The 27,682-nt window shown below is 44.5% G+C and overlaps 1 protein-coding gene across 5 annotated transcripts in view; it reads right to left on the bottom strand.

The window, feature by feature from the left end:
• Positions 1-27,682, bottom strand: part of DPP6 (dipeptidyl peptidase like 6) — a 573,115-nt gene that overhangs the window by 190,316 nt on the left and 355,117 nt on the right. The gene's annotated exons all lie outside the window — the stretch shown is intronic.

Here is a 27,682-nt window from a genome sequence, read left to right as displayed (position 1 = left end):
ACATCCATGGCAGTTCAAGCTGGGATCTGTGGAGATGCAGAGGAAATAATGTTGATAATTAATAGTGAGCTAGAAACATCACAGTGATAGATGAATAATTATAATTATTAGTTATGCAAGGGCCACAGGGACAAATATTAAGACAGATGGTCGCATTGCAAATGGCATGTTGTTACTTCTGCCTATAAGCAGGTCACAGAATATTCGCTGACAGCCCACGAATGCAACTCAGATGAATGCCAAGTCAAGAAGAAACAGAATGGAGGTGACCTCAACGAGTAGATGACGTAATACATTAATACTTCTTCTGCTGAGATGGCAAGGTCTCAGTACGTTATCAAATTGCTGCAAGTTGAAATAAAGACGAGACTTAACTCTGGGTTGGTGGATAATTAAACGCTGGCATCCAAATATCTAATATCGACTCTCTCTCGGTTATCAAATCAAGACAAATCGGACTCCAAACAATCCATTCCAGCTTATCTAGGTTATCGAATTAAGAAAAATTCAACTCTCCACAATGCACATCTGCCTTCAAGGTGGTGAACTCCAGAGGACTCTGAAAGCCATTATCGTCGTCGCAGGAAACAGTTCTGCAGCTGTTTAGAAATGTTGACCCACATTTCTATTTGCCGTACAGGGTGAAATCTAGCTATTAAAAAGTAGCTTTTCAGCACTTAAAAATAAGACTGAACATATGCGTGGAATCATGACAAGATGTCATATTGAGACAATCTCGCTGCCTAAGGGGTTGGGTTTTCCATACGAGAATGTCAATGCCTAGAAGTGACAAGATCTTGCTGACTCAGCAGCTTTTCACTTTCCCCATGCTCGCAAAGAAAGCTTTTTTTCCCCCCCATCAAATCTGTGGATACAGGCCCTGGCTGGCTACCTCAGCAGTACAGTGTTGGCCCAGCATGTGGAAGTTCCAGGTTCAATTCCCAGCCAGGGCACACAGGAAAAACGCCCATCTGCTTCTCCACCCTTACCCCTCTCCTCCCTATCTCTCTCTTCTCCTCCTGCAGCCAAGGCTCCATTGGAGCAAAGTTGGCCCGGGTGCTGAGGACGGCTCCATGGCCTCCGCCTCAGGCGCTAGAATGGCTTCAGTTGCAGCAGAGCAATGTTCCAGATGGGCAGAGCATTGCCCCCTGGTGGGCATGCCGGGTGGATCCCGATTGGGCGCATGCGGGAATCTGTCTCTCTGCTTCCCCGCTTCTTACTTCAGAAAAATATTTTTAAAAATCTGTGGATACATAGACTCGAAGACAGTGCAATCTCTACAGCCAACATAGAGAGTATGAATAATTCCCCAGCAGACAGACAAATCCTGTATACTAATCTGATTAAATCCTAGGGTCACCATCAAAAAACAAAGAATCCCGAGATCGCTGGCTTGAGCCTGGGGTCACTGGTTCAATTCCTGGTCAAAGGACATAAGAAAAGTATGCACAACTATGTGAAACAATGAGTTGTTCTCTCTCCTTTCCTCTATATAAAATTTTTTTAAAAACTGAAATGTGTTAATAGTCAATGAATCTTAATCAAGATCTGGAAAGATTCAATCAGTGTTATGTCTTCATCAGCCCAAACAAGTGATATATATTGAATCTTGTTTCTAATAAGAATAGTCTGGAATTCTACATTCTATTTTAAACACGTCTATTAGCTGTTTATTTGCCAAAAAATCCCTACAAAAAGCCCTCCAAGGACTTTTGCTTCGGTCAATTTCTTGACCAGCTAGGAGTGTTTTAGCTGAATCCCATGAGATATTAATGCCCCTAGTATTTTTGGCAGCAAGAAGTAATTTATTTCTTAATTAGGATATAGGTACAGGCTTTAACTAAGTGTTTCAGCTGCTTTGGTTGTCACATAACTTAGAGTCCAAGATTAAGAAGGCATGTGTTCTGTTCCGCAGGCCTGTTCACAGAGCAAGGCCCAGGAGAAATGCTTCAAAGCACATTTTTCTCAAGGTAATAGAAAAATATAGCTAGTTAAGCACAAATTGGTAACAATGGCGACAGTTACAAGACGTTGGCTTTCTGCTTTTTTTTAATTTTTATTTTTTGGCTTTTAAAGAGGACGTCACTGATGCACAACTGTGAGATGTTTTGCAGAATGTTGGTTCTCCAGCCCGGCACCCTTGTCCTCGTACTATAATTTTGTGTTTCTGTGACCAGCAGGGGGGGTAACTCTAGGGCCACAAGGAGAAGGAGTCTGATGTGGGGGGAAAAATGTTGTATGTTCTCTGTGAGTAAAGAAACAGCCTTCTCTTTCAGTTTCCTAAAATTCCCCCTCTCTTATTTCTCAGCAGCATAAAAACACTTTTGGAGGAGACAGATATGGGGGAGATCTTGCTCCCCTGTCCTCACGCCTCGTCCAAATAGAAAAAACCTTTTTCTATCGCCAAACACAGGAGTTTCCATGTTGTGGTTCCTCCTGCGTATCAGGCACATGAACCTGAATTTGGGGGGGGGGGGGTGCTTCTGCAGCAGTGGAATGGATTTACTTGTAAAAGTGCTCCTGAACACATGCAGCAGTGACCCCGAGCTCTGTCATAGGCAGTGTGCCCCTCCCTGGCCCAACCACGTCCACGATGTGACATCTAGGGTGAGGCGGGGTACCACCAGAGGGTGAGTCTGCCCATGCCATTATCAGAAGACGGAGACGTTAACAAAACATGTCAAGCGGAATAAGTTTAAAGGGAGGGCTCAGGCTTGAAAGCCCAGTCATTCTTAGTCTTCTTGTATCGGAAGTGGCCCGTGGAGAAGATGTAGGCTGACCATCCCAGAGAGGTAGAGGGGGAACCAGGCACAGAATGGTGTATCAAGGACAACTTCAGCATTTCTAACTATCCGTGTAGCACTGCCTCGGCATGGAGGGGGCTGCTTCACCAGGGAGTACGCTGCTTCCCCAGAGAGTGAGCCAGATGGATGAGTGAACACCCCACAGGCAGTCTGGAGGGTCAGTCCTCCAGGGAGGAAGATGAAAATGAGTCATCTGGAAAATGCCCAGCAGGGCAAACACTCTGCGGACACACGGAGGGCAGCAAAGAAAGATACCAAACTGAGTTGCCACTGGGGTTGGAACATAAATGAGAAACAGGACAAATGCTGCTTCCTCCATGCTCAGTGGACTCAGAAAAGATTCTGTAGAAAACGCCAGTTCAGTTTTGATCATCGGATGGGCGAATACGCGAGGCAGTAACCAAACGGATGCCAATAGCAGGGTCTGCGTCGACATAATTCTGGGTCATTTATGACATTTCTGACAGACGCTTCATACCGGCTTTCAGGTGACATTCTTACTTCAACAAAACAAAACAGGGCAATTTGACCCACAGGAAAGCAGACCTTTTTGTCATTAAATGGCATTTTTGTTTGCCAAGTTTCATTTATCAGACTGAAGGTGATTTTTCTTTTTCCTACACAGGCAGTCTTGGAACAATAATAATAGGAAAACAATTAAAGAAGAAAAAAATCACAAACTATCTAGCTGATCCAAGAGAACAAAACTGTCCGTACTTTCCAGCTTCCTAGCTCCGGTCTGTACGTACAGATATGGTGTTTTTGGGTTGAATGCCAGTGTAACATATGTCTCTTTGAACATCTAATTCAGCTCCTCACCTTCAGACTTCCTCATCTTAACTTGCAGGAGCTGAATTATTAAAAATTTGAGTGAAAATGACCCTGCTTCCCATGAAGGGCAAAGGAAGTTAATAAATTATCCCCTGAAATGTGAGCCTCAGGAATGCATTTCTCAGCAGATATATAGATTTTTACCTAGAATGGTCAAAATAAGGCTATAATAGATTCCCTGGTTCTGTTTGGCGCCACATATGTGGCCTAGAGACCCAGAAGATGGAAAGGTTGTTGACAATGAACCATTTGCTCTAAGAAGGTGAACATATCTTCCATTTATTATCCACCCATCCACCCATCCACCCACTCACCTATCCACCCATCATCCATCTTTCTTTCCTTCCTTCCTTCCCTTTCCTTCTCTTCCCTTCCCTTTCCTTCCTTCCTTCCTTCCTTCCTCCTTTCCTTTCCTTTCCTTTCCTTTCCTTTCCTTTCCTTTCCTTTCCTTCCTCCCTCCCTTCCCCCTCCATATCCCCTCCCCCCACCGCTTTGAATATACACCTTTGTTTCCTGATATTCCCCTCTGTCTTCATCTTGTCAGGCAAACCCATTCCCCTTCTTTAGTTTCCATCTTTGACACGTTGGGGAGCCTCGCCTGGTTTCACTCGCAGAGCTCATTCATTCTTCTCTCATCTGGACACAACTGTGATATTTTGCAAATTCTTTTCAGTTACATTATGGCAACTACTAAATTATGTATCCAATGCCTGCCTCAGCACTAAACCACAAGCTACCTGAGCACAGTTGCCTGGATGTGTCCCTGCTCCCAGTGCCTGGTACAGAACGGGGCACTGTCTGCTGAGTGAACACATCTGTGAATGCCTTTCCAAGGGATCACTTTGTTATCGGCTGACCTGTCCAACAGGAACAAGCAATTGTTGACAGGTACAGGAAGCAAAGCGTTAACACCAGCCTAGCTGCGTTAACAAGGGTGGCCACAAAGAGCCATTGGTCCTGAAAGACGGACCCCGGCAAGCTGACATCCATAGCCGGCAACCGCTCTGTCCCCAGTGACAGAGTTGTTGCTCTCACACTTATTTTTAACTCGGGCTAGGAGAAAAGCAAACAAGGACGCTGAAGACAAGACTCGGCCTTTTCCTAGGTGGCTAATGTTTTTAAATATTAAAATTCATCTCTGCAGAAGGCTGTTCTCTTAGTCATCTGGGATCCGGGCTTGCTACTTTCTGTGGGGGTTGCAACAACTGAAAGAGAAAGCATGCAAATTAAATAAAGACACCATGGTGCTTGAAAGCAAGCATGACCCCTGTGGCCTGTTGTCTTTGCCCATCCAAGCCCTCCCCTCTCTGGGTTAAAATCTACTGCATCTTATATCCTGGCTTCAGACGTAGCCCAGAACATCTCTTGCTACCACCTCATGTCTTAGGATCAGGAGTAGAGATCCCAGTTAAAAGCGTAGGCTACAAACGTGGAAACCCAGGGGCAGAGGGTGGGAGACAGAAAGGGACCTACGGATGAGGTGTCAGGATCAAATGCACATGAGTTAGAAAACACGTGACCATCTATAAAAATGACAGAAACAGACGAGAGGGCTTGGCTGTTTGTTGCTGTCACTACCAAACGATGTTTCAGTAACACCTGATAGGCAGTGTGGGAAGACCTCAGAGGTATATCCCATGTCCTACCCCATTTAAAGAAAGTCAAGGACACGGAGGAACCACGACCCTCCTGCAAAGGAAGGTGACGCAGGAGGGCGCGCGGCTATGCAAGCCCAGAATGAAGCAGCGCGTTGACTCCTACGGCAGCCGGCAGCCGGTAGCCACCTCGGACGTCTTGGGTACACATCACGGGGCATGCCTGTCTGACACGGGGTGAGTCTGGTCCCCACGCCACTCGAGACATGGAAGAAGTAAGCAGAAAGTGATTTTCGCAGAAGTGAGAGCAGAAGGTGATTTTTTTTTTAAGTTAAGTTTTTTTTTATTATTTTTTATTTATTTATTTTTTAAATAATTTTATTTTTTTAATGGGATGACATCAATAAATCAGGATACATATATTCAAAGATAACAAGTCCAGGTTATCTTGTCGTTCAATTATGTTGCATACCCACCACCCAAAGTCAGATTGTCCTCTGTCACCTTCTATCTTGTTTTCTTTGTGCCCCTCCCCACCCCCATTCCCTCTCCCATTTCCCCCTCCCCCCCATAACCACCACACTATTATCAATGTCTCTTAGTTTCACTATTATGTCCCACCTACGTATGGAATAATACAGTTCCTGGTTTTTTCTGATTTACTTATTTCGTTTCGTATCATGTTATCAAGATCCCACCATTTTGCTGTAAATGTTCCGATGTCATCATTTCTTATGGCTGAGTAGTATTCCATAGTGTATATGTGCCACATCTTCTTTATCCAGTCATCTATTGATGGGTTTTTTGGTTGTTTCCATGTCCTGGTCACTGTGAACAATGCTGCAATAAACATGGGGCTGCATGTGTCTTTACGTATCAATGTTTCTGAGTTTTTGGGATATATACCCAGTAGAGGGATTGCTGGGTCATAAGGTAGTTCTATTTTCAGTTTTTTGAGGAACCACCATACTTTCTTCCATAATGGTTGTACTACTTTACATTCCCACCAACAGTGTATGAGGGTTCCTTTTTCTCCACAGCCTCTCCAACATTTGCTATTACCTGTCTTGCTAATAACAGCTAATCGAACAAGTGTGAGGTGGTATCTCATTGCCGTTTTGATTTGCATTTCTCTAATAGCTAAAGAAGATGAGCATCTTTTCATATATCTGTTGGCCATTTGTATTTCTTTCTGGGAGAAGTGTCTATTCATATCCTCTTCCCATTTTTTTATTGGATTGTTTGTTTGTTTGTTGTTGAGTTTTATGAGTTCTTTGTATATTTTGGATATTAGGCCCTTATCTGAGCTGTTGTTTGAAAATATCATTTCCCATTTAGTTGGCTTTCTGTTTATTTTGTTATCAGTTTCTCTTGCTGAGCAAAAACTTCTTAGTCTGATGTAGTCCCACTCATTAATTTTTGCCTTCACTTCTCTTGCCTGTGGAGTCAAATTCATAAAATGCTCTTTAAAACCCAGGTCCATGAGTTGAGTACCTATGTCTTCTTCTATGTACTTAATTGTTTCAGGTCTTATGTTTAGATCTTTGATCCATTTTGAGTTAATTTTTGTACAGGGGGAGAGACTGTAGTCCAGTTTCATTCTTTTGCATGTGGCTTTCCAGTTTTCCCAGCACCATTTATTGAAGAGGCTTTCTTTTCTCCATTGTGTGTTGTTGGCCCCTTTATCAAAAATTATTTGACTATATATATGTGGTTTTATTTCTGGACTTTCTATTCTGTTCCATTGGTCTTAGTGTCTATTTTTCTGCCAATACCATGCTGTTTTGATTGTCGTGGCCCTATAATATAGTTTGAAGTCAGGTATTGTAATGCTCCCAGATTCATTCTTTTTCTTTAGGATTGCTTTGGCTATTCGGGGTTTTTTATAGTTCCATATAAATCTGATGATTTTTTGCTCTATTTCTTTAAAAAACGTCATTGGAAGTTTGATGGGAATTGCATTAAATTTGTATATTGCTTTGGGTAATATAGCCATCTTGATTATATTTATTCTTCCTAGCCAAGAACAAGGTATATTCTTCCATCTCATTATATCTTTTTCGATTTCCCTTAACAATGGTTTATAGTTTTCATTATATAAGTCCTTTACATTCTTTGTTATGTTTATTCCTAAGTATTTTTTTGTTGTTGTTGCAATCGTGAAGGGGATTATTCTTTTGAGTTCCTTCTCAGTTGTTTCATTGTTGGCATATAGAAAGGCTATTGACTTCTGTATGTTAATTTTGTATCCTGCGACCTTACTGTATTGGCTTATTGTTTCTAGTAGTCTTTTTGTGGATTCTTTGGGGTTTTCGATGTATAGGATCATATCATCTGCAAAAAGTGATACCTTTACTTCTTCTTTTCTGATATGGATGCCTTTTATTTCTTTGTCTTGTCTGATTGCTCTGGCTAGAACCTCTAGTACCACATTAAATAAGAGTGGAGAGAGTGGACAACCCTGTCTTGTTCCTGATTTAAGGGGGAAAGCCTTCAGTTTAGTGCCATTTAATATGATGTTAGCTGATGGTTTATCATATATGGCCTTTATCATGTTGAGATATTTTCCTTCTATACCCATTTTGTTGAGAGTCTTAAACATAAAATTGTGTTGTATTTTATCGAAAGCCTTTTGTGCGTCTATTGATAAGATCATGTGGTTTTTGTTCTTTGTTTTGTTGATATGGTGTATTACGTTAACTGTTTTACGTATGTTGAACCATCCTTGAGATTCTGGGATGAATCCCACTTGATCATGATGTATTATTTTTTTAATATGTTGTTGTATTCGATTTGCTAGTATTTTGTTTAGTATTTTAGCATCTGTATTCATTAGAGATATTGGTCTGTAGTTTTCTTTTTTTGTGCCATCCTTGCCTGGTTTTGGTATGAGGGTTATGTTGGCCTCATAAAATGTGTTTGGAAGTATTGCTTCTTCTTCAATTTTTTGGAAGACTTTGAGTAGAATAGGAACCAAGTCTTCTTTGAATGTTTGATAAAATTCGCTGGTATAGCCGTCAGGGCCTGGACTTTTATTTTTGGGGAGGTTTTTAATGGTTTTTTCTATTTCTTCTCTACTGATAGGTCTGTTTAGGCTTTCTACTTCTTCTTGACTCAGTCTAGGAAGGTTGTATTGTTCTAGGAATTTATCCATTTCTTCTAGGTTGTTGAATTTAGTGGCATAAAGTTTTTCATAGTATTCTACAATAATTCTTTGTATATCTACGGTGTCCGTGGTGATTTCTCCTCTTTCATTTTGGATTTTGTTTATATGAGTTCTTTCTCTTTTTTCCTTGGTAAGTCTTGCCAAGGGTTTGTCAATTTTGTTGATCTTTTCAAAGAACCAGCTCCTTGTTCTATTAATTTTTTCTATAGTTTTTCTGTTCTCTAATTCATTTATTTCTGCTCTGATTTTTATTATCTCCTTTCTTCGGCTGGTTTTGGGTTGTCTTTGTTCTTCTTTTTCTAGTTCCTTAAGGTGTGAAGTTAAGTGGTTCACTTGGGCTCTCTCTTGATGGTTCATATATGCCTGAAGTGATATGAACTTCCCTCTTATTACTGCTTTTGCTGCATCCCATAGATTCTGATATGTCGTATTGTCATTTTCATTAGTCTGTATATATCTTTTGATCTCTGCACTTATTTCTTCTTTGACCCATTCATTTTTTAAAAGTATGTTGTTTAGTTTCCACATTTTTGTGGGATTTTTTCCCTCTTTTTTGCAGTTGAATTCTAGTTTCAAGGCTTTATGATCAGAAAATATGCTTGGTACAACTTCGATTTTTCTGAATTTGCTGATGTTGTTTTTGTGGCCCAACATATGGTCAATTCTTGAGAATGATCCATGTACACTGGAGAAAAATGTATACTCAGTCACTTTGGGATGAAATGTCCTGTAGATGTCTATCATATCCAGGTGCTCTAGTGTTTTGTTTAAGGCCACTATGTCTTTGTTGATTCTCTGTTTGGATGACCGATCTAGAGCCATCAGCGGTGTATTGAGGTCTCCAAGTATGATTGTGTTTTTGTCAGTTTTTTTTTTAAGATCAATAAGTAGCTGTCTTAAATATTTTGGTGCTCCTTGGTTTGGTGCATATATATTAAGAATTGTTATGTCTTCTTGATTCAGTGTCCCCTTAGCCATTATGAAATGGCCATTTTTGTCTCTGAGTACTTTTGCTGTCTTGTAGTCAGCATTATCCGATATGAGTATTGCTACACCTGCTTTTTTTTGGATGTTATTTGCTTGGAGTATTGTTTTCCAGCCTTTCACTTTGAATTTGTTTTTATCCTTGTTACTTAGATGAGTTTCCTGTAGGCAGCATACAGTTGGTTTTTCTTTTTTAATCCATTCTGCTACTCTGTGCCTTTTTATTGGTGAGTTTAATCCGTTTACATTTATTGTAATTATTGATACTTGTGAGTTCCCTATTGCCATTTTATATCTTGCTTTCTGTTAGTTTTGTGTCTTGTTTGATCCTTCTCTTTTGTTTTTCTATCTTTTGTTTTTATTTGGTTGTATTCCATACATCTTTCCTCTGTTGCTATCTTTTTATCTCATGTGCTTCTGTGGTGGTTTTTTCAATGGTGGTTACCTTTGAGTAATGAAAAGGGTCCCTACCCTGTTCATTGTAGCGAACTATTTTGTGAGTACTTTTGCACTCCATCGTCCTTTGCTACTGTTAATCTCCATCTTCTCCCCCTCTTTCTTTTTGTTGTTGTCACAGTTTAAATTTGGTTTTATTGTGTTCTTCTTGGAGCTTTTACTTGTGGCTCTGTTTTTTTTTGTTCTTTGTATCTGATTGGAGAACCCCCTTTAGTAATTCCTGGAGTGGGGGTTTTCTGATGATAAATTCCCTCATCTTTTCTGTATCTGTGAATGTTTTTATTTCTCCTTCATATTTGAAGGATAGCTTTGATGGGTATAGTATTCGTGGCTGAAAGTTCCTCTCTTTCAGGACTTTAAATATTGGGGTCCACTCTCTTCTAGCTTGTAGAGTTTCTGCTGAGAAATCTGATGATAATCTAATGGGCCTTCCTTTATATGTTGTATTCTTCTTTTCCCTGGCTGCCTTGAGAATTTTTTCTTTGCTGTTGGTTTGTGTCCATTTCATTATGATATGCCTTGGAGTAGGTTTGTTGGGGTTAAGAAAACTCGGAGTTCTGTTTGCTTCTTGAACTTGAGGCTTTAGTTCTTTCCACAGGCTTGGGAAGTTCTCATCTATTATTTGTTTGAGTATGTTCTCCATTCCATTTTCTCTCTCTTCTCCCTCTGATATACCTATTATTCTTATGTTATTCTTTTTGATGGAGTCAGATAATTCTTGTAGGGCTATCTCATTTTTTTTAATTTTTGAGTCTCTTTCTTCTTCTCTCTGTTGTGCCTCAAGTTGCTTGTCTTCTATTTCACTAATCCTCTCTTCTATCTGACCTGTTCTATTAGCTAAGCTTGTTACTTCGTTTTTCAGCTCGTGAATTGAGTTTTTCATCTCTGTTTGATTTGTTTTTATAGTTTCGATTTCCTTGGACATATATTCTTTGTGTTCATTGAGTTGTTTTCTGAGCTCCCTAAATTGCCTTTCTCTGTTTTCTTGTATATCTCGGAGGATTTTTAGGATTTCTATCTTGAATTCTCTGTCATTTAGCTCCAAGGTTTCCAATATATTAAATTTTTTCTCTATAGATTTTTCCTCATCTAGCTGTGTTACCTCTCTTTCTTTTGTATCCATGATATTCGATTTTCTCTTCCTTAATGGCATCTAAGGGTGGTTTTGTTGATAGTATTAATGAGATTTAATAAAGAATAAAAAGTTTAAAAAAATAATAAAAAAATAAAAAATCGAAGAGTTGTTTTTTTTAAAAAAATTAATAATGAAATAAAGAAAAATAAAATAAAATAAAAATTTTTTAAAAAAGGAAATTATTCCTCCCCTCCTTTTTTCCTCTCCTCTCCTCTCCCCTCTTTCTTGAGAAAATCTTGTGGTGAACTGTGAATTATAACAAACAATGACTGTGATGGAGGGCCTGAATTGGGGAAAAGTAATAAAGGGGCAAAAAAAAAAAAAAAAAAAAGAAAAACAAAAACAAAAAAAAAGATAAAAAAAGAGCGTATGGACCCACAAAAAGCAAATAAGGAAAAAATTTGGGTCAAGAATAAAATGATTTGCTTTTAGGTGTTGGTTGTCTAAGAGTTATGATGAGAGGAATAAGAGGAAAACGGAAAAATGGGGGGACAAATTAAAAAATTACTATTGTATTTAGTGGAACAAGAACTAGATAAAATGGAGAGCCAGGGATGGGAGCACTGCTAGTGAGTTAAAAAGGTGAAGTAAAAACCCCCCAAAATGCCACAAACATAAGTTTGAGCCCCAGATAAGGTAATTTGTTTGTTATTGAGGTTTGAATGAGAGGAGATGTAAAGGAGAAAGGAAGAAACTAATATAGAGGGAGAAAAGAAAGAGAGAGAGAGAAAAAAAGAGGGAACCACTAAAAGAAGAAAAAAGAAAGGAGAGAGAGAGAGAGAGAGAGAGTTAAGGGTTTTGGAGTGCAACCCTCATAGAGAGAAAGGAAGAGAAGAGAAAAGATAATGGGAGATGTAACACTTATGGGTAGTGTAGTTCAAGGAGAGGAGAGAGTAAGACCGGCAGAGAGTTAATCGGCCAAATTGGAGGAGGAAAAAAAGTATCAAGAATGAAGATAAGAGAAACAAACGAACAAATATAATAAAATGGGATAGGTTATAAAGTCTGCAGATTATTCTTGATTTTGAGAGGTTATCTTCTTGCTTTTTCTTTTCTCTCCCTCTTCCTGGTCGGTGACTCTGTACCCCGGGTTCTGCCCCTTTGGCACGCTCAGGTAGAGGTTTGCAGTTGATAAGTCTCTATGGCAATGTCATGTATTGTGCTTTAGTCTCGTTGGCAGTCGAGGCTCATTAGCATTTATAGGCTCCGACAGTGAGAGAGTCTGTGTTCCTGGAGCCTTTCTCCTAGTCTTTCCTTCCTCAATTAGTAGCCTGATAATCCAGCTATGGGGTTGCTGCTGCCTCTGCCTGGATAGTAAGAGGCTCAAAGAGCTGGCAACTCCCCACTCTATTTCCACTCAGCACAGGGCTCTGGGTAAGGCTCAGTCAGTCAGAGCTGCTAGCATAATCAGGCGGGCTTTCTGCCACTCAAAGACCTCTGGCTCTGTCTGCCACTCTGTCCGGTAACACAGGCGGGCGCCCACTTCCGGGGCGCTTGGAGGAAACTCTCACTCACTGTCTGCGCGCGTAGACCAGGATATCCGGCCAGCAGTCTCACGCTCTGAGTGAAACCCCCAACCGCAGGGAAAAGTTGCAGCGTTGGAATTGAGTCTCGCTCCGTCCCCGTGCGCGGCTTTTGCAAGGCGCTGGGGCGGCCCGAGATTCTGCTTTGGCCCACACAAAGGCCCCTGACTCTGCCCCTCTGTGCGATAACACGGGCGCGCACTGCCGAGGCACTCGGAGGGATCTCTCATTCACTATCTGCGCGCGCAAACCAGGATATGAGGCCGGCCGCGTTTCCCTCTGAGTGAAACCCCTCCAGCACGGAAAATCTCCACCGTTGGAATTAGTTCTCACTCCCTCCCGTGCGTGGCTTTCCCAGGGCGCTGGGGCTGCCCAGAGACTCTGCCCTCGGCCCACAGAAAGGCCTCTGAACCTGCCTCTCCGTGGGGCAACACGGGCACCCACTCTTGGGGCCTAGGAAGAAATCTCTCACCCACTAACTGCGCACGCCAACCAGGAGACCAGGTAAAATGGCCGCCCCGTTTGTCTTTCTTTGTTTGGGTTTGGCGTGAGTGTTAGCTTGTATTGCCCGGGTTGCCACAGGATCAGTTTTTCCTCGGCTTGGATCTCCGTGCCACAGCCTGGTTTGGCCGTTTGTGCCGCGGCCTGGATCTATTCACCCCCTTTGCCCGCCTCAGTTTCTATATTCACAGTTACCAGAGAAAGCCGCCCTGTTTAGTTTAGTGAGGAAGGCGGAGCATTTCTTACTCCCTATTTCCTTCGGGGTTTGGTTATATATTTAGCCAATTTTTCACTCGACCATACCTTTGGGTGTATTGCGAAGCTTCTGGAGGCTCCAAGTATAGGTTTTTCTGTTTCTGGTTGAAGATCTTGTTGAGTTTTGGGGGAGATTTATCGGTATCGCTTCCTACCCCGCCATTACTCTAGAAGGTGATTTTTGCAGCAAAGGACAGAGTCCTCTCCCCTAAGGATGCTACGACCATGGGAGACTGGACCTCAGGGGAAAAGGCAGTAACAGGAGTGGTCAGGGTGACCAGGAGGAGGGCCAGGACCACCATGACAGCCGTGAAGGGGACAGCTGGCCATTCTGCATGTTATTTCCCTTTGCTCATGGCAGAGAGGTCAACCAGATGGCCCTCTCACTCGGGAAGGAGGAAGTGCCTTCAATATTCTCTTTCTCTCTCTCTCTCTCTCTCTCTCTCTCTCTCACACACACACACACACACACAACAATGCATTCCTCAGCCAGCCATGCTCACCCATGGGGCAGCTTTTGGTGGACAGTAAGGCGAGAAGACCAATTCTGGCTCCCAAACTGGAGGAGGCCTTTCCTAATACAGCATTAGACTCACATATCGGTTCATTGATAGTTTAAACATTTTTGGAAGATATCTGTGCCTTGGCCACTGGCTGGGCTTCCTGGGTTAGGCTGGGGTGATGTCACAAGCCAGTGTTGTTTGGGGGTGGGGGGGAGGCGGAACGTAACTCATCCATCTGCACAGTGTCGTGTCGTCACAGCTGGAAGAGTTTTTCCCATTCTCTGAACGTCCCTCCTCCTCTATGAATGCTGTTTTGGTCTCCTAAGGACTTTAGGGGTGCATTTCCCAGTTGTGAGTGTCAGGAATGAATGAGAGCTGGGGGCCACATGATACCCTTTAATGTGATTCCAGGTCAGAGATCACAGGGTGAGCTTGGAGGGGGGAGCAGCCTGGGCCGTGAGTCACAGGTGGCTGGCGACAGGTAGACAGAATCCGTCTACCTGTTTTCTGTCGTCCGCTCAGAAAACTTCCGCTGATGTCACCAAGGAGAAATTAAGTCTGGTTGACAGGCTCTATTTTCGAGGCCTGGTGACTTATTAGGAGTCATCCTTATCTAAGTGACAGACAGGAGTTGACGTTCCCCCCCACAATGACAGGCCCACTCTGGGGGTGTCCCTCTTCCACATGACAACCCCCTGCGGGACTTTGATGGCTATCCCCACCACTCAGCTTTCCCGGGGCTCTCCACCATCCGGTCTATTTCTGCCATGCTCCTTTACTATGGATTTGGAAACTTGTGAAGTTGACTATTTTACATAACAGGGTTTTATATTCCTGCCCGAGGACACAGCCCTTTGAAATCACACCCACCGCCAGTTACAAGGCAGCTGTCAACCCCACACCTGCAGCTCCACAGTAATACACGCAGAGAGTGGGCACCTGCCCTATCCATCCTTCCGGTGGCGGTGGGAACCAGGCACATGATGAACGATAATTATTTAACCATTTCTTCTTCATTATGTTTTACCTGTTTAAGTTCAACACCAGACCTGAAATTACTTTAGGGTCTTCAGTTTAATTGGCTGGGTCTGATAGCTTCTAGATGAAGTCCCTTCTGAGCATGGTTTAACTTGTCTTGTTTATACAGTCTGTCTTAACCTCATGTTTGAAAGATACCATGTTGCTCCATAAATTACAGAGAGCAAGCAACCACTGTGACTTGACGCAGTCAGAAGAACATGCTCACAATGTATCATGCCCAGAGAGATCCCAGCTCAGTGAAAATCTGGCCATGCAAATAAGTTGCAGAATGTAAAACATGAGCATGTGTATCTCCCGCACTGCTGTTTATGGGAACAATGTTTTCTTTTAAAATAATCATCTTCAGATAATGGGTGTCTTTGCCTAGACTCAGTGAGACCCACAGGCAATTCTGCGACAAGTTTGCAACTGGGCAGCTTTTTGGCACGCCCCACACACATCACCTCTCGACATCAGAAATGCTCCCCAGGCTCTCCATAAATATTAAGTCGCTAACCAACATGTCTCAAAGGGGAGACCCACCAGCAATCTCATGGCAGACATTAAAATAATTTGAACTCATTTTTTTTCTCCCAAAGGGCTTACCGCCCTGCTACCACCTGCCAGCATGACGTAGGTGTAGATGCCCAGTGAAAAGTGTCCGGGTCACAGTGAGCCCTGACACCCTCCCCCACCCGTGGCTCCCAGGGCCACGCACTCCTCTTCCACCAGCCCTCTCCCCTTGGCCTCACGTAATTGGACCGACACCGTCAGAAGTCCGCTCCAGGATTTCAGGGACGGGATGAAAATGTTCCAAGCTTATTCCTGACCTCTGTCATGAAGTGCGAGAAAGAAAGGAGGGAGGGAGGGGGCAGAGGAGTCGTAAGCCTGTCAGCTTCCCACAGCTGACATGGGGGGGGGGGGGGTCAGAAGAAAGCAGGGCAGGTTTACCGAACAAACAAGGAAAAAGGAACGGCAGAGATGAGGAGAAAAAAGAGGCAGGAAGCAGACACTGAGAGGAGGCCCCCCGCCCCCCCCCCCCCCCCCCCCGCAATCTGCCCATTTCTTGACTTCATCTTCCTCCTGAGGCCTGACTGGGTTTTTCCCGTTTGATTTAAGAAGACACTTCCCCATTTCCTGACGAAGTAGTTTAGTTCCCATTTTACTTAAAACTAGCGGAAGTAGCTTCCTGGAACTTGAGGACAAAAAAGCTGACCACAGGGCATGCACAGATCTGTGCCCCCTTGGAGTCTCTTTGGGGTCCCCTGTCTGAGAAGCACTCCATGTTTATTAGGGAAGGACACATGCTCCCCTTTCTGTGGTGCCTTTGGGCCCCTCAAACACCAGGTGAAAATTTTGACTTATTGTTTTGTTTTTACCATTTCAAGTATTTTTAATTGGACATATAATGTTCTTTGAAAAGACCACTTTTATTTTATTTTTCCCCCACCAGTATGTAGAGTTACTTTTCCAAAGAAAGTCTGAGAGAAATTTAGCAACTACCTTCACAAACCCTCAGGAATCCACACATGGGTCATCACTGATCATTGTCGGAGTGCCGCCCCCTCAGTGACAGGAGGGGACCTGTTCCAAGCTCAAGCAGGTGCCAGCAAGACAGCTGGCATGACAGAATGTCCAGGAGGGTGTGCTCCCGAGATAGTCACTGTTTTAGGGACCGACCGACCGGCTCAAAAAGTGCACTTGTATTTGTCAAGTCTAGCTGGCCTAGAATAAGCCTACTTTTTTTTCATTAAACAGTTACTTTTGTTATCCAGGATGGTCTAACACTGGTGTTTTTAGATAATTTGGTCTAACAGAAAGACAGACCACATCAGAGAGGTTACAAATTAACCACAGGATTACAGAGAAACAAATAACCACAGGAATTAGTGGTCTTAATTACAACCTCCACTTCCCCTGCCCTGAGACCTAACACTCAGAGGTTCTGGACACTGGGTGTGACATCTTAGGAGGGGAGGGTGTCACTATTTTGCCTACTGAAGTGAACAGATATTCCATATGATACAATGTTATACATTAATGACACCCTGGCCGGATAGCTCGGTTAGTTAGAGTATCATCCCGAAGCACAGAGGCTGCTGGTTTGGTCCCTGGTCAGGGTACATATAAGAACAGATCGATGTTCCTGTTTCTCTCTCTCTCCCTCTCTCTCTCTCTCTCTGTCTGTCTCAACAAACATTAAAAAAGAAAAAAATAACCTATGACAACATGCACAGCATAGGTGAGTATCACAAACATAATTTTGAGTGACATGGGTCAGATGTTAATTGTATAGACCGACTTCCATTTTTATCAAGTTCACCGATGGGCAAACTACAAGCAGAGCATTTATACTTAAATCTATAAAGATATGCAAAAAAAAAAGATTTCCATAAAATACAGGATGTTGTGTAAGTTGGCGGGGAGAGAAGAGTCACAGTTGGAAAGAGGGGCAGGAGCTTTGGGGGTGCAGGACCCGGATGGAGGTTACGGGGCTGTTTCAGGCTGTCTTAATCTGTTAGGCTTGCATGAGCTATATAGTTTTTGTACTGCAAAGTTCACAATGGCCAGCGTGAGGCACGTGAAGCGTCTAAGTCTGTGACATCCCTGGCCAAGAGTGGTAAGAGAGAGAGATACTCCTGCCCTCACACCCAGGAGGAGAGAGAGAAAGGGACATCAAAGGGACGCCAACGGGGACACCACGAGACAAGGGAGACGGGCAACGGCCACGGGCTGGGAGGAAGTATAGAACGGGGAGATGCCATTCTTGATGGGAGGGGCCAAGGGGGCCTGCTGGGCGCTCTGCGGAAGTGGAATTTAATTTGGCTGCTGAAGGGTATGCCGGAACCAGCCGGCTGCCGAGCTGGGATGGTTTTCGGCTTGGAGGAAGCTCTGTACCGAGTGCAGTGAGCCCTGTGCCCACGTGGCTCACAGACCCGGGCACGGTGTCCCATGATGAGGTGGCAGCAGAGGCACAGAGAGAACCAGGCCAATTTGGCAGACACAGCCATGCATTTTGCGTTTCATCTCGAATGCAACACAGGGTCACGCAGCATACTGTCACCACCACCTTGGATAACTTCTGGAAGAAGGCAGGCACTCACGAACGGTTCCGTCTGTTTATGGATATCAGAGAAAGGGCAATATGACTGGGACTGGTTACTTCTCCCCCTCCCCCACCTCTTGTGCCTTAAAACGTGTCAAGTATCAGGCCACAGCAGGATCAAACACTTTAAAAGAAAGGAAAAATATTTACACAGCAACTGTGAGAATGACCAGGAGAAAATGAACAACGCAAGCCTGCCCACGGGCGGCACCACGCCCTTCCGTCTCAGCTCTGAATGCCTTTTCTTCTAATACCCGCCAAGGAAAGCTCCAACGTAAATTTCCTTTATGTATCATGGGCCATTTACAATAAGTAGAAGGTAGCAGCAAATCACAAAATCAATGGCGCCTACACCTCAGGACAGTGGAAACAGCCTCCTAATCGTTGTATTTCCATATTCAGTGGGGGGTGGGGAGATAACAAATGACTCGGAGGAGGAAGAGCACATTTTAAATAACGTTTAAGGCAAATGACACATGTCTGTCATTAGTCACCGCAATGGCCTGTTGGACACAACATCCTGTTTCCTGGCTCCCTTAATTAATCTGCATTAATGATGGCTTTTATCTGTTCATAAAGGTATAAGAGTGGTGATATCTGGCCAGAGGAACCTAAGAATAGGCCCCCACCCCACCGACCCACCTCACCCCATAGAAAGCAGAACTCTGGCTGGCCCCAACCTCAGAAGATGGCAGTAAGAGGCCACTGAGGCCGATCCCCACCAGTGATATCACTGGGGAAGGATCAGCCCCAATACAGCCCCAGGAGTGATTCCTCAAGACACTCGATAGGTTTGGTGTCCTCTCCCGGTGTCTTTCTCGGTGACCACGACCATCTCGCAAACTTAATACCCCTTGAGTCCAGGGTTTAATTGAAATTCTCTCCCTTCTGACATCGCACAAGAGCGACAGACAAGAAGTCTCAGAGGCGACACAAGCACTAATCAAACATGCCGAGACGCTGGCATCCAGAGGGGACTCTTGCCATCTCTTTGATGAACTCCTTTGCAGACCAAACCGCACCTGGATTAGCAAATGCGCATAATCTAAATAACTCCCCAGCTCAACACAGGGGAGAGGGAAGAAGGGAAGAAAGAAGGAAAGAAAGAAAGAAAGAAAGAGAAAGAAAGAAAGAAAGAAAGAAAGAAAGAAAGAAAGAAAGAAAGAAAGAAAGAAAGAAAGGAGGGAGGGAGGGAGAAAGGGAGGGAGGGAGGGAAGGAAAAAAGAAAGAAAAATAAAGAGGGGGGAGAGGAAGGAAGGAAGGAAGGAAGGGAGGAAGGAAGGAAGGAAGGAAGGAAAAAAAGAAAGAAAGAAAGAAAGAGAAAGAGAGAGGGGGAGAGGAAGGAAGGAGGGAAGGAAAGAAGGAAGGAAGGAAAAAAGAAAGAAAGAAAGAAAAAGGGAGAGAGAGAGATTGGGAGGCAGACAGAAAGAAAGAGAAGACAGAGAAAGACAGAAAGAAGAGAAAGAAGACAGACAGAAAGAAAGAAAGAGAAAGACAAAGAGAAAGAGAGAAAGAAAGAGAGAGAGAGAGAGAGAAAGAAAAAAAGAAAGAAAAAAGGAAAGGAAGGAAGGAAGGAAGAAAGAAATAAGAGAAAAAAATGTAGAAGGCACCGAGTGGGAAACAAGGGAACAGCAGCTTTGGAGAGAGTGAGAAGCAACGTGAGACCCCAGTCAGGAGGAAGCCCCATCTGAAGAGGCCACAGGTTGGAGCTGGAGCACAGCACACAGCCAACGCACCAAGGCACCTGTGGGGACCACGTGGGTGCGTGTGGAATCATGCCCCTGCATTCATGAGAAAAGGGGAAAGTGGGTCATGGAGGCCTTCTGGGGGACAGCTAAGTTCCATGGCACATCCTCAAATAAGTTCTACCGAAAACTACAAAACACAGACTGCACGTTTAAGCAGCAACATTTTAGTAGTGATTGGGAAGTGGCCCACATGAGGGACACACCAGGTATGTTTCTGTTGTAAACTAGATTCCCATGAATCTGTGACTCTGATGTTATCAGTCCCGTTTAAGTCATTATTTTATGACCTAATGTCTTTTAATATGACTGTTTAAAATAAAACAAAACGCCTTTATTAATGTGATAGGTAAAACTCCTTAAAAAAAAAAATAACCTCCGTTGTGATAACACCGCAGACCCGAGGCGCGCCTCAACCAGGACGTGTGCATGTGACCGGCTGAGACGGCGATGTTCATTTCACGTGGGGACTCAGAGGCAGACGAAGAGAACTTGTCAGGAGCCCAGAGGAAAGAGAACACAGTAAATATTTTATTGGAAAATTGGACCCACAAGGAAATGTCAAGATAATTAGCCTACTTATCTGAAGAAAAATGGCTCGGGCCAGAACTTAATTACTGCCTCCGTATATAGTAAGCCAAAGATTTTTTTTTTTTTTGGACAAAAGGAAGAAATTATCTAGTCTGAGGGATGGAAGGGGGGGAAAAACAAAAAACAAAACAAAACTAGTGGACATGACAAGGCTCTTTGAAACAATTCGAACCGATGCTGTGGAGGCCTCATTAGGATCTTCTGGGTAAACTGGTCAAAATGCAGATTCCCGGGCCCTCAGACACCTCCTGACCTAGGGGCAGGAACAGAGAACATCTGGGACTTTAGCATCCGCTTGGGTGACGCTGACAGATACTGATGTGTGAGGACCACCACCTACAGGAACAGCTCATCATATACCTGTAACCCCACAAATCAGCCCAGCAAACTCCCTCATAGTTAGTTTATAAATGGGAGGCTCAGGCTGTCAGGATAAGACCGGCCGCTTTGAGACAGGACTGGAGTGTTAACGTCCAGCACGGGGTCTCTGATCCCTAATCCCACCGGGTCTTCCTCATACCACCCCCTCCTCTCATACAGTTTCTCCCAAAGCAGGAAAGCTCAACGGTGCCGGGCTGGGTGTTCTCTCTCTGACCCTCCCCAAACATCGCTCTGTCCCCTCCTTAGCCCCATCCAGAATCCTGGGAGACTAGCTCTGCCCCGCAACACACTGCAGCCCCTTCCATACCTTTGCTCTTGGCTTCAGCTTGGCCAAACAACGGGAGGCCCTGGCGGGAGACAGCTGGGAAGGAGGAGAGTTTCAGGGCTTTCTCTGTGGGGCTCTCCTTGCCCTGCACGGCTTGCCTGCCAGGGGCCATTCCCCTCCACCACCATCCAGTCCTTAGGGCCGCCTGTGCCCCTTCAGGCTTAGTTCAGGGAGGTATTTGTCTCAGGTGGGCCCTCACCTCTCTGATTGCTCCCTTGACCCTGTCCACACCTCCACAAACAGTCCTTCCTAACCGGCTTTTGCACCCCGAGCTGAATTAGGTCTGTCTTTGACATGAGTTTGCAAAGGGGGCACACCTTTCTATGATCACGCTATTCATGACAACTCTCCAATCTTGGGACGGGATCTTCCACAGGCTCCTGTGTATGGTGCCTGAACGGGTAGTATGGGCACCTTTCCCCGGGTCAGCTGAGAGAGAACCTGCATTTTAACAAGATCCTAGGGCAAGCAAGCTGGTGAAGCCTTACCATCACCACAAAAGTCTGAGGCAAAAAAAAAAAAAAGCTAATCGAAGAATTCCAGGTGTCCCCGAGCCACTTTGACTGACAACTGGTGATGTTCCTAAAATCAAGGCGCCTGGGCACCTCAGCCATACTCCATTCACATCCTAGACAACAGGCAGTGTATTCTGAGGACAAATCTAGAAAATGACCGCTCAGATCAGCCTCCAGGGATCTGACATAGCGTCACCTGACCCGTGTCATGACTGATTCTGAGCCTCTGACTGAAAAGGCGTGGGAAGAGAGGGGAGCCAATCCTGTCAGACGCGACTTTCAGAAACCTGCTTAACTCGTTGGAGAATGGAGTCGCTTAAGAGATTTTGCAGTGACTGTCGGCAGGAATACAGAAAGTGATGGGGACCACATGCTTCCCAGAAGCTGTTCCTGAGTGAGACAGACTTTCTGAGGTCCACTGAGCTTACTGTTTGCATTTGAAAGCAGGAGTCTGACTCTGACTTACTCGCATTAGTAAACGTGAACTTCAGTGAGGGGATAGAATTCAGCCCGCAAAACAGCCATGGGAACAGTTCTTCCCAAAGCGTTCTGAAACTCCACTCCTGGGGCGCGGAGGGGAGAGGGGAGAAGCTCTCTGCTCCCACGCCAAGTCCATCCAACACCGTTCTTGGCCTGGCTCCATCCATCGCTGTGGATTTTGGACACCAGGGAGGAGATGCCAAAATTCAATCCAGACGATAACTACCTCTAATGTGGGGAGATGGCTCAGTCTCGCCAATACTAAAAACGCGTTTCTCTGGCCCATTCAGGGACTTGAACGTGCCCAATACCATCACGTTCATTGATTTTCTAAACTGAAACCTAAGTTCAACTACCAGGTCAAACACACCTAACAATGAAATCATCCCGAGTTTCATTTTAATCTCCTCTGACTGATTCAGAACAGAACCCAGGTTGCACAGGGACCTACTCCAGGGACCTCAATGCCGAGTTGATCTCCCATCCACATGGTGCCTCGGATCTCACGACCTAGAGAATCTGCATCATCAGACCAGTTCGCCAAAAACAGAACAACAACAAAAAAACTCAGCCACATTGCAACACACTCACCCATCACGGCAAATTCAAGCATGCCGGGGGAACGCAAGTTAACTTTAGCCAAGATAAACAGCATTGATGGTGTGGAATAGATTATACTCGGCAGAGTTAGCTTCTTAATTCTGAGTAATGATCGTTTAGACATCTTTGTAAGTACTGAACACACGAAGGGTGTTCTAGGAGTTAGAGCTTGCCCTTGAGTGATTTATACAGAGTCTAACTCAACTCAAGAGGCAAATCTTCTATATGCAAATATGGCACAGGGACCTGGCTGGTGTAGATACCACACACCGAGTGTTTCATTTTATCTTGGGTGGGGCACGGAGATCCGCAGAGGAAGGGGGGTTGATCTGTGGAGGGGAGGGAAGGACGGAAAGGGTGGGCTAGGGTAAGCATGGCTGGTGTGAGAAAAACACCACGGCAGCCGGCCGGCAAGAGAGACCTGTGATGTACACCTCTTGTTATTGATCCCCATGCAGTCAACTTCCAAATAAAGGCAGTGCTGGCTGGGAAGTGACCACATGTGACTTCCGCGGTTGGGATATCAAAGCCATCACAGCATCTGCCTTTGCCAAAGACCCAGGCTGCTTCCTATGGAAGAAAATAGACATTGTGCCATGGGAACACTCAAGCAACCTTGTGGAGAGAGACTGAGGCTTCCAGCAAGATGCCGGCATGGACTTGCAGGCCAAGCAAGTGAGCTGAGTGGGGGTCTTCCAGCCTCTGCCAATGTCTGACCCCTCCCCCAAGCTCATGAGAGGGGTCAAGTCAGCACCCAGTGGGCAGGTTACTCCCAATCTCCTGACCCCAAAAAATCTATGCGAGATGATTAAGGACCAATGTTGTTTTCAGTTTAGGGGAGATCTGTGTGGCAGCCAAATGAGTAAGGAATAACTAAGACTGGTTATATGATGTGTAGGTTATTTGGAAGAGTGTTTGTTAAGGGAAATAGAGAGAGGGGGGATAACAGAAGTATTAGGGGAGCCAGGTTCCGCTTAAGATTCTTTAAATATCAACATAGGAAACTTTTATTTTATCTGACGGGAAATTGAGAATCACGAAAGGGTTTACAAAGGCAATTAAGTAAAAGACATTGGGAAGATTGACTCGGAAATGACGGATCATAAAAGAAAGACATGCCCTTTTCACTTTATTGATTAACTTTGCAATTCACCTAAAAGACATGGGAGAGGAAACTCAAAAGCTGAAAATCATTTATTTCTGATAGAGAAACTCTTTCTTCCGTTTTCCAAGTGCACCTGAGCTGGTGGAGTCTGAGCGGGAACACTCTTGAGCTACGTTCACAGGAGCTTAAATCGTTTGTCTAAAACTTGAAAGCCAGTATTTTTTTTTATTTTTATTTTTTAAATTCATTTTAGAGAGGAGAGAGAAAGGGAGAGAGAGAGGAGAGAGAGACAGAGAGAGGAGTGGGGAGGAGCTGGAAGCATCAACTCCCATATGTGCCTTGACCAGGCAAGCCCAGGGTTTCGAACCGGCGACCTCAGCATTTCCAGGTCGACACTTTATTCACTGCGCCACCACAGGTCAGGCCGAATATTCTTTTTTTGTTTGTTTGTTTGTTTTTATTTTTCCGAAGCTGGAAATGGGGAGGCAGTCAGACAGACTCCCGCATGCGCCTGACCGGGATCCACCCAGCATGCCCACCCGGGGGCGATGTTCTTGCCCCTCTGGGGCGTCGCTCTGTTGTGACCAGAGCCACTCTAGCACCTGAGGCAGAGGCCACAGAGCCATCCCCAGCGCCCGGGCCATCTTTGCTCCAATGGAGCCTTGGCTGCGGGAGGGGAAGAGAGAGACAGAGAGGAAGGAGAGGGGAAGGGGTGGAGAAGCAGATGGGTGCCTCTCCTGTGTGCCCTGGCCGGGAATCGAACCCGGGACTCCTGCACGCCAGGCCGACGCTCTACCGCTGAGCCAACCACCGGCCAGGGCGAAAGCCAATATTCTAAAGATGGCACACCAAAGGGCGTTTTAAGTGTCTCTTTGGAAAGCTGGGGGGTGCTATGACACTACAGAGACTAACAATGTCTGGAAGGAAGAGGCGTCAGAACATGTTTCTCTATATATAAAATGTTGGGCATAATGGCTTCAAAAACCTAGGAAATTTATATACCGTACACTTCATTTATTCTCACTGATCTCTATTTAAAGTTCTATGTGATAGTCCTGCCCAAGTTCTACAAAGTGCTTTGCGATTGTTATAGTAGAACCTGCATTCATTTTCATGACAAAGCAGATTATTGTTACTTGGATCAGTGGTGTGTGCATGATTGGTGGAGGGGTCAAAAACACAAACCTCACTTTATACTCATTTTGATTTTCACTTAATTTTCAATTAGTTTAAATAATTGGTTATTGGATTTCTCAAGCTGGGGCAAGGACAGCATTTCTTTCATATCACCGTATTCATTCGCCTAAAAGGCCAAAAATAAGGCAATAAAAAAAATTCATCCACCAGACGACAGATTGCAATTTGAAGCCCTTCTTTATAAAAACATTCTGTGTATATTTCATAGAAAATAAATGCCTCAAATAAGAAATACTTAAAATGTGACTTCAGGTCAAGGGTTTCAAATACTACTCCGTATTTTTTTTTCCCTCCAGAAAACCAAATTGGCACATGAATAAAAAGAGCTACCACAGAAGAAGCATGACCACAGACCTCCGACTAAGAGTGACTGTACTGTCTGCATTTTGTATTTCGGTCTTGCAGTTCATCCTGGGACCCCTTCCCATCAAAGAGATTCCTGCAATACACCACAGGCTCCACCTGGGGACACAGGTCGGTCACCTCAGAATAACTGAATAGAAAGCCAGGAAGTATGGAAACACCAGGTACCCTGTTCAGGGAAACGCGTCCCATGAGGAAACCCCGGTGTGGCTCAGGTTTATTTAAACTAAGTCGCAGAGACCAAATAGAATGAGTCCAAGTAGCCTAGGTGACAGTGTGGTTGCTGTTTGTTTGTTTTTTTCTTTCATTTTTATATCAGGGAACAACCCAGGGCAGCATTTCTCAAACTCCAATATCTTTAAGGACCAGCTGAGGATCTTGTGTGAAAATGTGATTCTGATTCCAGAGGTCAGGGGTGGGGGCAGGGGGCAGAGTCTGCATTCCTAGTAACATCCCAGGTGACACCGGCGTTGCTCAGATTCCACTTTGCGTGGCCTAAATGCCCACCTGCAGGATTCAGCCTGTGTCCTAGAGCATGCTCTCTAAGAGCCGAAGCTGTACGCTCAGCAGACCCCAGAACCACAGAGTGACAATGAGTCACTTGCAGGTGACTGACACAAAGTTTGTTCCCACAAAAGCAGGGCAGCAGGTGTTTCGAAATTAAGCATGGCCAAGAAACACAGGTAAGAGATTAAGCAAGAAGTGTTACATAGTCTGGAGAGAGAACACAGAGTTCACGAGTGTCTTTTGTGGGCACGGCTGACTTTGGCTTACATGACTGCGCTTCAGGAGGGGCTGGTTATCAGACATATCCAGGTTTTCCACCTGCATTAAGGGAGAATCACTACAAATGTCCCAGGGGGGATGAGAGCCCACTCAAGCTTTTAACAACAGGCGAGGAGGACAAAGGCAATGAGAGTGATTACAAACTGGAGAAGAAACTTAAGTAAGGATTTATTGAATCTCCATCTCCATGACATTTCTGCCAAACATCAAGAGGTGTTCTCTGTGGAAAGGTCACTTAGAAACGAACCAAAGATGAAGAAGAATGTCCTCTGTGACCTTTTAAGGATAGACCTAGACCTAGAAATATCTGATCTGATGGGATTTTTTTTTTAACAGGATTGGGGCAGGAGACAGTCTCAGACCAAGACTACCTACCTCTTGTAGGGCTTGGTCACATATGTCTTCATTCCTGAGAGCCAACTATAAAAGTTCATATTGTCTCAGGGAACCAAAGGTGCACTTATTTCTTTATAAAAAGAAGGAACTGCAACTATCAGTGGTTTCTTTCCATGTGCTCAGCAATGATTTTATTTTATTATGTGATAGGAGAGGAAGCAGAGACAGATTCCCACATGTGCCTTGACCAACTGGGATCTACCTGGCAAACCCACTAGAAGGTGATGCTCTGCCCATCTGGGGCTGTTGCTCCATTGCTCAGCAACTGAACTTTTCTTAGCTCCTTGAGGCAGAAGCCGTGGAGCCATTCTCAGTGCCCAGGGCCAACTCACTTCAATGGAGCCATGGCTGCAGGAGGGGGGAGGGGGGAAGAAGCAGATGGTCGCTTCTCCTGTGTGCCCTGACTGGAAATCAAACCTGGGACATTCACACGCTGGGCCGATCGATGCTCTACCACTGAGCCAAGCAGCCAGGACTCAACAATGATTTTAAATGCTTGCTACTGTAGCAAATAAACCAGGTACTAAGGGAAAACAGTAAACTTATTGTTTTTTGTTTGTTTGTTTTTGTATTTTTCTGAAATTGGAAACAGGGAGGCAGTCAGACAGACTCCTGCATGCACCCGACCGGGATCTACCCGGCATGCCCATCAGCGGGTGATGCTCTGCCCATCTGGGGCGTTGCTCCGTTGCAACCAGAGCCATTCTAGCGCTGAGGCAGAGGCCATGGAGCCATCCTCAGGCCAACTTTGCTCCAAAGGAGCCTTGGCTGCAGGAGGGGAAGAGAGAGACAGAGAGGAAGGAGAGGGGGAGGGGTGGAGAAGCAGATGGGCGCTTCTCCTGTGTGCCCTGGCCGGGAATCGAACCTGGGACTCCTGCATGCCAGGCTGACGCTCTACCACTGAGCCAACCAGCCAGGGCCAACTTAGTGTTTTTTTTAAAGAAACAAAATATCTTAAAGTATGAGACTTTGATGCTTATTATAAGTAAAATGAAAAAAATTCTTAACATTTACTGATTGAAGATTCTGAAGTGAAAAACCATGTTTTGTTATTTAGTTATATAACCAGCGCTGGCTCTCACCCCTATCTCCAGAGATAAATATATCAGGGAGATACAGGAAGAAAGTGCAGTACAGTACAATATTGGTTACCCAAAAGGTACACAAACCCCATCAAACATGTGCACAGATCTAGAAGAATCTCGTTATTTCATATGCTTCAATGATCGGGGAAAAAAACAAAACGAACCTGAAATCCAACAAAATACTGAAACTAAAATATTTCAGTCCATGCAGACATTTAAGGCAATTTGCACCTG

Source organism: Saccopteryx leptura, chromosome 5 (assembly GCF_036850995.1).
Source record: "Saccopteryx leptura isolate mSacLep1 chromosome 5, mSacLep1_pri_phased_curated, whole genome shotgun sequence".
Classification (NCBI taxonomy): domain Eukaryota; kingdom Metazoa; phylum Chordata; class Mammalia; order Chiroptera; family Emballonuridae; genus Saccopteryx; species Saccopteryx leptura.
Note: the sequence above shows the minus strand (reverse complement) of the source record. Positions and strands in the feature narration are given on the sequence as shown.